The 13,320-nt window shown below is 38.5% G+C and overlaps 1 long non-coding RNA gene across 1 annotated transcript in view; it reads right to left on the bottom strand.

Moving 5' to 3' along the window:
- Positions 1-4,315: 4,315 nt before the first annotated feature.
- Positions 4,316-13,320, bottom strand: part of LOC134364735 (uncharacterized) — a 46,187-nt gene continuing 37,182 nt past the window's right edge. The window contains exons 2-3 of the long non-coding RNA XR_010021881.1: positions 12,334-12,640; positions 4,316-4,646 (exon numbers count right to left, since the gene is read on the bottom strand). This is a non-coding gene — a long non-coding RNA (uncharacterized LOC134364735). The remainder of the gene's footprint in view (positions 4,647-12,333; positions 12,641-13,320) is intronic.

Genomic DNA, 13,320 nt, shown 5'->3' with positions numbered 1-13,320 from the left:
AATTCATGGGGTCATTGGGGCTCTGGAGAGCCCACACCCAGTTAAAGGGGGCGGCTACTACAAATTGAATAGGAACATGGAACTCATGTGGTCAGATCTTCTCAAGGGAAACCAAAAACCTATGCTCTCATGTGAAGTTTCCCAGCTAAATTGTCTGTTACCTCATTTAAACACTGTTAGGGGCAAACTAAGTGCTTCTGTGGGCAAGATGTGGCCTAGATGCTCCAAATTTGCCACTTTTTCCATTCCTGAAATATAGGAAAGGACTAAAGTCTAAGTGACTTGCCCAAAGATAACCCACATGACTACTGGCAGGGCCAGAATTAGATCCTAGAGCCCCTGATTCCTCATCCAAAACAGGTCCTGTAATACCACTGAAAACCCTTCAGGAAGGATTTGTAGACTGCATACCCTAAGAATTATGAACTTAGATATTTTTAATGTTATAGTTCTTTATAGGTTTTAGTGTTTTCTCCCACAACAGAAAAGTAAAATCTCATTTCCAAAGCTGGCATATAAATATGGTAAGATGATATAAGTTCCAGAGATAACCGAAGCCTGCACAACTACAAGAAAAGGCTGGTCCTCTGGCTGATTGGAAATACTTTTTAAACAAAGAAACAGATAGAATTCCAAGAAGAGCAGGAGTTAAAAATGTTCTGTGGTGAAAGTGACGCATAGCAGGGTGAGGAAGTCTCCAAGCCTGAAGCAACTTCACTATCAGGAGTGATCTGATTTTCATGGATTTCCAGCCTCTCACTTTATCTTGAGGCTAATTTGTCCTTTTTGTAGTTATTTCTTCCCTTGTTATTAAGCAAGGTTGTGCCTAAAGTGAAGTCAAGTGTTTATATAGTAGACGTGTTTATGGATTTAACACATATTTATACTACGGGCATTCCCAAACATCTATTATCCCACTTTCTATATAATTTGGCTTTTTCTTACCACTTACACTGTTATTCACTTAATTTTTAAAAAACCAATGTGCTCTTTGTCCTTCAATGGAAAAAAGTTAATGATTTTTGTGCTGAGATTGGGGTTACATCAATGCATTAAATAGTCCTTGACCTGAAGGCTTTAAAGACCATTAATACATAAATAACTAACTTTAACGAAAATACTGAAAGTGCTATGATAAATGCAAAGAGGGAGCAATTAATTGTTGTTGGGTCAGATGCGGGTGAGGCAGAAAAGGCTTCACCCAGGATGCGATATTAGATTGGGCCTTAAGAAATGGGCGGCAGTTTTCAAGGCTGATAAGGATGTGAAGGTCATTCTAGGAAAAGGAAGCTGCTTGAAGAGAGTCACAAAGTCCTAAAATGTGTTAGCTGTTGGGGAATGAAGTGGTTCAATATAACTAAGGCCATGTATACATGAGGAGAGTGGCAGGAAAATCTGGCTGGGCTTGGTTTTAAATTTAGTAGCATGTAGTAGGGAGCATGACCTTCTAGCCTCAAGGGGAAGGGACACCACCAAAGATTTAAGAGCTGGATAGTGTCTGATCCACTTTATGTTATAGGAACCTAATTTTTCCTGTAATGGGCTGGTGATGAAAGGGATTGAAGCTAAGAAGGTCAATTAGGAAGCTGTCCAAACTACCCAGGCCGAAGATGGTGAAGGACTGAATTAGGGAGTAGCCACTGAGATTAAAAGGAAAAGTCAGATTTTAAAATCTTTTTTGAAGTAGAAACAACAAACCTTGGTGACCAACTAGAAGAGAAGAAGGGAAGGAGTAATAGAAACGCCATCTATTCAGACATAAGGGAAAGCAGAGCTTTGGGGGGGTGGCTGTGGAAAAGGGAGAGGTGGGGCTGGCCAATGAGTTCTAGTTTGGAGATGTGAAATCTGGAGCCTGCAGAAGACTCTGGTAGGTGGGGCTAGCCAAAAAAGCATTAAAACATGGAACTATGAGTGGCTCAGGATTGAGGAACTATCAGCCATGAGCTTGACCAACGCAGAAATACTCTGAAAATGCCTTTTAATGATAGAGGTGGAAATTACTTATCTTGAGAACTCTAACTTGGTGATTATTAAATAATTTGAAAACTAGCAGTAAAAGAAGGCACAAAGCGGCACTTCACCAGCTTCCATGCCATTTAAAAAAAAACAAACTGGGAAATCACTGGGCTTGACATCATGCAGACACAGGTCTGAATCCTGATTCTGCTACTTTGACTTCGGTCAAGTTACTATTTAACCCCTTTTGTACATATTGAGGCAGACACTATTCTGGGGACTGGGAATATAATGATAAATAAACCTTGCCCTCAAAGAGCTTAAATTTTCTTTTCTGTATAACTAAAAGATTACAACAAGATACTATATATCAAGCATCCAGTACAGTGCATGACACAGAGAGAGTACCAAAAACCTGTCACTTATTATTTGCCAAGCACTTTTGCTGAAATGGTTCATTTAATCCTTACACCAAGACTGTGAGGTAGGCATTAATGTCTCTTTATACAGTTGGGGAAACTGAGCCTGGGTGCCTTGCCCAAGTTCATAGGGAATGAACCAAGTGTCCTCTGACTTCCAAAATGCTTCTTTTTTTTGCCAAAACTGAATGAGCAATGCAGACAAGAGCACCTTCTCACTTAAAGCTTTAGAACAGGAGTGAATGAAGTAGAAGTCATTATCCAAGGAATATGCCAGTTAAACTGAAATAATATGGCATATTAACACAAGGATAATCAAAACTGAAGCTAATCAAGAGAGCGATGGTAAGAATCTCTTTATATCATATTCAGAATGACTGAATCAGGAATAATGTCCTAGACATGCTCTTCATCAGTGCATAAATGGCCAAGGCTGCCACGCTGCATAATTCCAAGGAGTTGTGCATGGAGTTTCACACACCTGGTCTGCACAGCCATACGTGGTGGCCCTGGCTTTAGCTACAGAATTTCTTTCTTACCTCAAGTCATTTTTCAAAGTAGGTGGAAAAAAAAAAAAAAACAACAACTAGTGAGTCAACAACTTAGAATAAAAAGGATTTGGGGGGTAATTTTCACTCATGGATAATGGAATACAACTGGCTTAAAAGTCATTCTGGTATAATGTGTTGCTTGAATACATGTGTATACTGTACAATGATTCACTTTGGGTAGATAGCATCACCTCTCTACCACCTTTTTATGTCTGCTTCTTGGTTGTCACTCTAAATCTTCCTGTCCATTCCCAACAACTAGCCTAGTACAAGCTCTCTATTTCTTTTTGGATAGCCCTCAGCAACTTGTCCCCCTCTCTCTTTGATTGTGGTATCACAATTGCTGTAAAGTTTAACCCCTTCAATAGTTCCCTATAACCTAAAAAATATACACTCATATTCACATATGAATACAAGTTGTTTACAACCTTTTGACCTTCATTTTCAATTCACAACTTCTTAGGTCCCAAATGTACCATGCTGTATCCCACCTCTGGATCCTTTGCACTTTCTAGTCCCTCTGCTTGCTATGCACTCCAACTCATCTTTATTTATTTATTTATTTATTGACACATGTATACAATTCTTTTAATTATGGGATTTAATATAAACAGTCCACAGGTATAACAGATTTATAGGCTAACAGTTATCACATCAAGTTATGGCTTCTTTTCATCATAAAATGGCAGTATGCCTTTTAATGTAAAAGTTCTGGAGTTTTTGTTTCATTACCCAAACTTTTCAAATCATTTGTTATTTGACATCATTTTTCACATTGTCCATTGACCTGGCCTTATATTGCTGGCAACAAGCTGGTGGAGAGTGAGAGTGTGTGTATGTCTTTGTACAAGCCCACTCATCTTTAAACACATAGCTCAAGAGCCATCTCCTCAAGAGCCTTTCTTGGCTTTCCATGTCCTATCTTTGTACCCCACGAGACTCTGAGTTCATTATGAATCCTGCCACACTAAATGACTTTTACTTGTTGATGTTTGTTTCCCCCAGTAGACTCTAAGCTCCTTGAAAAAAAGCACATCATCCTCTACATTTTCGCCTTTTTATATCCAGTACAGCACCGGCATACAGTAGGGGACCAATAAATAACATTGAATAGAATTGAATCCAGTTGTCATTATTATGGTCATCAACCTGTGGTTAGTGGACTCTCACAGGAGCATAATTTGTTGGTAGGTGTTACATTTAGTATTTAGAGTGGTGAAAGGAGAGAGAGCCAAAACCCTTGCTGATTCTGATGTAAAGAAAAGAGGAGGTCAGGAAGCAAAGCAAGAGGGTAAGAAATGTGCTCGTCACTCTTGGATGCAGAAGACTGGAATTTCAATGCAGGCCAAGCCACTTATCTTAGAGGGTTCTGACAAATTTTCTGGGAAAAATAACAGAAATGAATAAAATTAAAATCTGTGGTCAGAAGGTTGCAGAAAGGAAAGGCACACATTTCCGCTAGGGAATAGGAAGTGGTCTTGTCTTCCACAGCAGGGCTTTCTAATAAATCTGGAGAGTTTTATTGACTTCATAGGCGCAAAAATAACCACCCGGAGAAGACATCAGGTTTCACTTATTTTCTGGAAAGTAATTTTTCGCAGAGTTGAATTTAGAAGAAGCAGCTGCACGGGCCTGGGCTCTGGTGCTGTGTCTGCTGGTCCGCGTAATGCAACTGGATCTCAGTGCTGGGATGATGCCCAGATTCAGGGGTCTAAAGCCTCTGTTGAAAGCAATGAGGACAGAATGTTGCCAAAATGTTATGTATACAACTGGAGATCGATTGTCTTAGTGCAAGGGTGTACTTTGATCAAGAGCGTCTGGAGGGAGGGGTTTCATTAAATGCTGTTTTCAACCTTGAAGTCTACAGTTTTCATGTCTACTTGTTCCTAAGTCTACTATAGACCCTGAATGGCCCCGACATAGAGAAGCCTCTCCCTAAATCCACATCTGGCTATCAAGCATCAGCAGTGACTGGCATGAAAGGAGTTGCTGGGTAGAAAAGATACAAGTATGCAGTTTGGGAGGTTTTGCCCTTACTCCATTAGTTTTTGGTCTCATGTTAGACCAGTCAAAAAAGAAAATGCTTGAGGCTCTCTCCCTCCTGCCTCACTTCTCTGATTCATTAGAAAAACTTGAAAACTTCCCCTGTTCAAAGACAAGCTTTCCCAAGAAAAAGATTGATAAAAACATATGTTTGTTAGATGAATTCTTCCCGTAAAAAACATCTGGCCAAGAATAGAAAATTCAGCCAGTCTTAGAAGTTATAAATGTCCATTTCTGAACTCCTTTCAAAAGTCCTCATAATTATGGGAAAGATGGCAACTGGGTAATATTTCTAAGATTTTACAACTTTCATGTTCAATTCTCATGGTCAACCTGCAGGGACCTTTTCCCACAGGCCAGGGAAAGCTTTTGTACTGCCATATTCATTCTACAAATCAATGGGAATGCAGATAGAGCAGCTGTTGCCTGGCCACGCTTGGTGGCCAGTGGAGCCCCCTGGCGTGTGGGGAAACACATTATCCTCAGAACCTCCAGCAGTCTCGGCAAAATTAGACTGGGCTCTGAGAATAAGAAGCACCATTGGATGGGGAAGCAGGAAATAAATAAAACTTGCAACCACTTCTTCTGAAATAACTGCCTTTTTTAGAGATGACAAAAATAAATTGGTTTTGAATCTTACTTTTTTAGCAGTAGAATCCTTTTTCAAAGCAAAGTCTTAAATAATAAAAGAGCAAACATTTACCAAGTCCTTGGGATGTGGGGGGCATTGGGCTGAGCACTTTACATGTATAGTAGCATTTAATTTAATCCTCACTACTTAAAATAGGCGCTGTTTGTATGTCTATTTTACAGATGAGGAAAATGAGAAACCACCTTGCTCCAGATAACGAAATATATAATCCACTGTATGAAACAGATCAAAGTGGGGCTGCTGTGGTGGAATTAGGGTTGGAATACCATGAACCCTTAATCTCCTGTTGTCTTTCTCCTCCATCAACCTCCCATCTCCCTGAAACTATCCCAAGGCTCTGTGGAGCAGAGTTCGATAATCTTTTGACTAGATAACCCCTAAAATTTATTTTCAGTCTAATGCCCAATGATCCTAATTCTGGAAATGTAAACCATAGTAACCATCAGAACAGGGTCCTTAAGCCTGTGTGTTGGCAAACTTTGCTCTTCCTTACAGGGCTGGTTCAGGGTCATTTTTCACACACCTTTAAAGAATAGATTTTAAAAACTACTTTGAGCCTATAAACTAGGGATAAAATCAAAACATTGTGCAAATGTAAACATTCTGATGTTGCAAGATTAAATGTGTTGTTTATATTAAAACAGCAGTGCTAAAAAATCAGGACCAACTTCCATTTCTTTAATAGTTAAGTTAATAAGTATTCTGTCACTAACACATTTTCTTATACATTCACTGACAAATTATCTTTAATCAATCCAGCTAGATGCAGGCATTAGGTGTTAGAATTTTCTCCTCTCACATTAACTAGATGTCTGTCTGGGTAGTTGGCTCGCCCAGAGCAGGAAGGTCAGCAGGGAGAAGAGCAGATTTTGATTTCTTTGTTTCACAAAGGGAAAAAAACTCCACAGGCTGAACCTCTTAACCCCTAACTCACATCAGACATTCCCAAATTGCATGATTTTTAATGTTGCTAAGAGTGTGGGGAAACTGGCTCTTTCTTATAGTGTGGTTGGGTGGTGTAAATGGGTATAAAATTATTGGAGGGCAATTTGGAAATAGCTATTAAAAATCAAATGCTCATACCCTTTGACCCAATAGTAATTCACCTTCTGGGAATTCATCATAGAGAAATAAATACTCCTGTGAATGCTCTAAGATGTTTAAGTGTAAAATGATGTTTGCAAGAATATTTGTTACAAGGAAAACTGGAAAGAACACAACAGGCATTAACAAGAAATTGGTTGAGTATGGTTCAGCCATACAGTACAACACCAAGGAGTCATTAAAAAGAGGATTAAAAAGAAGATCGCTTTGTACAGATTGACATGGAAAGATGTCTATGACATATTGCTAAGTATAAAACAGTACACTTTTGATTTGAGAGTTTAATCCCATTTTTCTGTAAAGTAATAAATGAAATGGTAATGTATGCCTTGAAAAAAATAAATGCTTTTCTCAGCTGTGTGAGATTATGGAAGATTTTCACTTTCTATGCTATATTTTATAAGATTTTAAGTTGTTTATGAGCATGCATGTATATGTATAAATATATGCTATTACTTTTGTAATCAGAGGAAATAAGTGTTTCTATGGCTTGATCCTTTGAGAGCCCTCCTAGGAAAGTTACCTTTACTGTAAAACAAAACTTAGGTGACACTGGAACATGATACCACTTAACCTAAAGGAGGGCTGTGCTTAGAAATTTTTCTGGTGTTTAGAGTCTGTAAGCCATTGTAATAATTAGCCCACAATGGAGTGTTCTTTTAAGGAGGAGTGAGGGCAAATAAACTGAAACCCCTGCCAGTTTTTAAACCACTGCTGTAGTTAAGAAAGGACAGCTGATGACCAGAGACTCAAAGTGAGTAGTCTCAGCCCTGATGGTGACGCGTCAGGGGAGGAGGGGTGTCCATAAAAGATGAAATGGAGTTTGCGTTTAATCTTTACTCTTTTATCAAGCTAAAATTTGGTGCAATTTCTCTAGCTCAGATTGATGCAATTTCACTAACAGATTTCCATTTTGAGGGGTCTGTAGCTTACACAATTAAGGGGACTCAATGAAAAGAATGCAAAATTGCAAATACACAGTTAGACAGAGCTCTGGAAGGGGCCTCTGAGAAGGAGGAGCCCTTATGCTAAGCTTCCTTAGCCTCTCAGCAAATCCTCACTGCACTGACTCAAAGTTCTTAAGCCAAGATAACATGGGACAGTAACAGGCACACTTCCTTTTCTTTAAGAATTATCCTGCCAAAGCAGAGTTTCCATCCCACATGTGGTGAATGCTAGAGGCAGCATCCTGAGCCCTGGGAGGCTGTGATCTATGCTCTTTGGGAATACTTGAGTTTCTGTGGATAGAAGTGCTCTGGAGAAGCTCTATTTGTTGACAGTGGCAGACACTCAGTTCTTGATGCTCATAAAACTATGGCAGTCGGAGTTCGGAAAGATATATTAGGTCATCAATCTAGATTCAGGTCCAGAGCAGGATGGTTCACTGCTATAATCCTTCCAAGACTTTGTCCAGGCAGCTTTGAAATGTCTCGAGGGCCTAACTTTTAGACGGCCAGCCCTCTCCTCCACTTCCAGGGCAAATGTTGAGGTGTTTAAAAAAAAAAAAAAATTTAGAGTTGGAGCCACACAACTACTTAATTATATCCATTCACCTAGATTTCTATCAGAGGTTTCCACATAGAGAAAACAATTTACTGTAAAGAAACTCTTGTATCTCTGGCATAAAGTTGCCATTAAGGAACAAATCATTGATTTTTCTGGTTCTTTATAATTCAGCTTTGGTCGTGAGTTTCTTTTCTTAGCTTTAAGCAAAAAAGCAAATTTGCTGGGGTTCTCCTTAGCCAGCATTATCAAGAATGGGCAATATTTAAAAGCTGCTTTTGTTAATGGAGAGAAAATAGCTTCCTTGCCTTTCCTGAAAACACTTTTTTTGAGTCTGTTCACGTCTGTCTTTGGTAAATCTGATGTGCTCCCAATTTTTATTTTAGGCTATTATGGGGCTTTAAAAATGGAGAATCTTAAAACCGAACTTTTCTCCTGTTTTCCTTTAACTTTACATTGAATGATTCTAATCTCCCAAAAAGATTTTCGTGGCTACTGTTGTGTAGCAAAGAGAGGATTATTCTAGACTACAAGGAGAATAGACTTAAATTAATACTATTGCTTCATTAATATATGCTATTCGGCCTTAGTGAAATCATTTATGTGCATAATGTGTGTGTGCGTGCATGTCTGGGTGTGTTGTTCAGTTGCTTGTTCTTGAAAATATTCAAAACAATTTTTTTGATAAGTAATGCTACAAGTAAATACAAAATGGTAATGAATAATATAAGATCTGAATATTTGCACTTGAGATGGGCTCCCAGTTAATCAACTATCAAGAAACTGGCCATAAATGTTATCTGAGTTTAATCAGATTAAAAAGTTGACTGGGAATTTATCCAAAATGTGTCCATCAAAAAACAAAGGTATTTGAAAGTGGAGGAAAGAAATAGGATTATGGGGGACAAAATTAATTTGAAACCTCTTGAGCCTGGAAAAATAATAGAAATGCTGAAGGTAAAAGGATTTTATTTTTATTTTGAAAATAGTTCAATACAGTACTCTCTTTAGGAAAAGTAATGAAATCACATGAATTTAGAAGTGTCCAGAAAGTTATGGACTATATAATGAAAAGTTAATACTGCTAGTGAACTCAATAATATGAGTTATACTGAATTCCTTACTGGCAAATAAAGTGTAATCTCTTAAATGGACGAATATCTGTCCCTAATAGAATGATTTAGGTAGGGTTGGGCTCAATCAGCATTTGTGGAACAAATAAGGTAGATCTTAGATTGCTGATTGATTGATATATATTTTTCTGATTGTCTCTATTAGTTATGCCTAATTTAAATAGTAACTGATCAAATGATAGCAATTGTATGTATTTACAATCCTCTCTGTGCAAATGAGCACTTTCAAATGTTCTCTGAAAATTAACATGTCTATATTGGTTAGGAACTTGGTTTAAAAAGAAATTAATTTGCTTATGTAATAAAAAAAATTGCAGTGGTTAGAATAGATCCAGTTTCTCAGACAACATTGGCAGGAATATCTCACTCTACATCCCAACTTTACCACTCTTTGTGATGTTTTCATTCTTAGGCAAATACAGTGGCAAAGACGGAACCACTGAGCAACCCCCACTAGAAGGAGTGTTTTTTTATACTAGAAGCTGACTTCCCTTTGTCCCAGCTTGGGTCGCATGCCTATCCCTGAATCACACAACAGTGCTGCAGTGGCATGCTGGTGTATCAGTTTCCTGTGGCTACCACAACAACTTGCCCAAAACTGGGCGGCTTAAACAACAGACACTTATTCGTTCACATTTCTGGAGCACACCAGTCCAAAATCAAGGCATCAGCAGGGCCATCCTACCTCCAGAGGCTCTAGGGGAGATTCTGTTTCTTGTCTCTTCCTGCTTCTGGTGGCTCCAGACACTCCTTGGTTTGTGGCCGCATCACTTCAATCTCTGCCTCTGCAGTCACATTGCCTCCTTGTCTTATCTGTGTATCTCCTCTGTGTGTCTGTGTTAAATCGCCCTCTGCCTCTATTCTATAAGGGCATGTATGCTTATATTTAGGGTCCATTGGGATGATCCAGAATGACCCATCACAAGAGACTTAAATTAATTATAGCTGCAAAGACCTTTTTCCAGTCATACTCACAAGTTCCAGGGATTACGATGCAGACATATCTTTTTGGAGGGGACACCATTCAACCCACTATAGCCAGTATGTTTAACAATCACCTTGGCAGGAAAGGGGAAGCCCTGATATACAGCATTTCCCTAGTTCTGTAGTGTAAATTCTTCCACCATGGCCAATTTCAGGCTATCAAGGGAAGTCACTGCACATGGAATTGGAAAGAAATGCACGGGAGCACACTGTTACACAGTAGGTCCCCTTATCCACAGGGGATGTGCTCCAAGACTCCCATTGGGTGCCTGAAACCATTATAGTACAGAACTCTATATATACCATGTTTTTTCTATAATACATACCTATGATTAAGTTTAATTTACATATTAAATTAAATATGTAATTAATTAAGGCACAGTAAGAGATTAACAATCATAACTACTAATAAAATAGAACAATTAAAACAATATACCGTAATAAAAGTTACATAAATGTGGTCTCTCTCTCTCGAAATACCATAATAGTTTTGGTCCTTGATTGACCACAGGTAACTGAAACCACTGAAAGCAAAGCTGTGGATAAGAGGGGACTACGGTACAATATTTCCACTCTACAGATCCAGTAGACAAAAGGAAACTCAGGAACATAGATGATAATAAATTGTAGTCAAATGGTTAGGATGTGGTAAGGTTTGAGTATTATTACCTTTACTTTGAATATAATTTATTTAATTGTAAGTTTATGTGCTTTAAATTTTAATAGTGATTGAGTTTAACAACTGGCTCACAAATTTTCTGAACATGTACCAGTTGGTTTGAGTGAGCTGGTATGAGCTGTCTCCGACATACCACTGGATAGAAAACATGGATTGATGAAGCCTGAGTCATAGAGCCTAGGGCATGAAGTCAGCTGTATCCAAACCGTGTGAACTGAAAATAGGGTGGGTGGTTCCTTAAGAGAAATTTGGGGTGCTATTACCTAAAGTGGGGGAGAAAGATTAGTAGGAAGAAAAAAACAAAAAATACACCTCAGTGACATTATTTAAACATATTTTTAATGATTTTAGGCTAAGGAAAAACATTTCAGCAAAGTTTAAAAGAGTTTTAGGTATGAGTATTATGGGTATGCATGCACCTGCCAATCAGACTCTCTCCACCTAAGGAAAAATCACTATTTTTCACATTCTCATTTAGTTAGCTCCTAAAATCTGCTTTTAAGCCTGAACACATTTATCCCAAGGTGATCAGGTTCAGAAAAAGAGAGATAAACCAGTGATCTTTTTTCTAAATTAGCATTTAAAAAAATATTTTTAACAGCTTTATTGAGAGAGAATTCACACACCACGCATTCGCTCATTTTAAGGGCAAAATTCAACGGTTCTTAATACATTCACTGAGTTGTGCAACTACCACCATAATTAATTTTAGACTATTTTCATCACCCTAAAAAGAAACTTAGCATCACTTGGCTGTCATTTTTCAATTCCCTCACCTTCTCCCCAAGCCACAGCCAACCATTAGTTTATTTTCTGTCACTATAGATTTACCAATTCTAGAAATTTCATGTAAATGGAATTATACAATGTTCCTTTGTGACTGGCTTTTACTTAGCTTAGTGTTTTAAGGATCACCCATGTTGCAGCATGTATCAATATTTCATTTCTTTTTCTTGTCAATTAGTATTTCATTAGATGGATATACCACATTATGTTTATCCATTCAGTAGCTGACTGACATTTGATTGTATTCCCCTTGAGTGGTTATTAAAATGCTGTTGTGAACAATAATAGATAAATTTTTGTGTGGACATAAGTTTCCATTTCTTTTAAACCAATGGCTATTCAGTTAAAATTTTTAGCAGGGTTTCTTATTTTCCACACGATTAAGGGACTGTCATTTAGGACTTAACTCAGAAATGCCACGTATAGAATTTCAAATCTTTTAAATATCGGGTCACCACCCCTGACCCTTCTATTTCTTGGCAGGGAGGAGGGTGCAATCTATCAGGAGAAAGTAGAAACTGACTTGGGGCTTACAGATCACCGAGCAGGTGTGATTGAATTCCTTCTGCAGCATGTAAGTCCAGGCCTTGCTCACAACAGGCTCACAACATTAGCCCATCACAATGTTCCTTTAGGGACTCTCCATTTGCAAAGTGTAAGGAATAATAAAAATAAAAACCTTACTCTCTGATCTGGAAATCAGAGTCATGGGATTTGGGAAACTTTCAGGAAAGAGGAGGAAAAAATTAGCTTCCCTGATAGAGGCCGGAGGAGAGTTTCATTTTCTCTCTTGCATGAATTGGGGGAGTTCTTTCCTGTGTCCTGCCAACCTGCAATGAAAAAGAGGGCCCTATATTAATTTATATAGCAACTTTCTTCCAAGAAATTCAGAGGATCTCAAACAGTCTTTCACTCATTCCCCTAAGGGAGTCTGCATAACGTGCATAAGCAATTACTTCTTTTAAAATTTACACTCTCCAGTTAGCCAGTACTGGGCAGAAATAGAACTAGAAAAGCAGACCTCCTGACCAAACATTCCACTATAATATTTTCAGTGAGCTTCTATAAATCAATGCATATCCTTAAAAACAGGATCTGCCTGTAATATCCCCATGACTACCCACTGATGACTGACGTTCCTTTCACCAGAAGCAAAACTTGCCCCTCCAAATTAGAATCAACTGGTATGGCATGCACCATGAAGTTGAAGTATATCCTTTATTTACAATTAGGTGCTCGGGACCATCCAGACCCTCAAACAGACAATCCAGGTTTTACTCTCCAGCTCAGCCCTACTCACTAACCCTAACTGAGAACCCCTTAAGAATCCTAGGACTGTCTTATTGCAAAGAAAAAAGACTCCTGCTTATAAACTCCAGGCAGCAAACTGGAGATGAATCAGTCCCCTCCAGTGTTATTTCCTGCTGTGTCTTTGTGTTGTTTTTACATGGGGCTGCACTGGCCTTCAGGGTCTTGCTAGTAATACTAGGTAGCATACTCAGCTCTGGTT

This window comes from Cynocephalus volans, chromosome 16, assembly GCF_027409185.1.
Source record: "Cynocephalus volans isolate mCynVol1 chromosome 16, mCynVol1.pri, whole genome shotgun sequence".
Classification (NCBI taxonomy): domain Eukaryota; kingdom Metazoa; phylum Chordata; class Mammalia; order Dermoptera; family Cynocephalidae; genus Cynocephalus; species Cynocephalus volans.
This window is presented reverse-complemented; position numbering and strand designations above follow the sequence as displayed.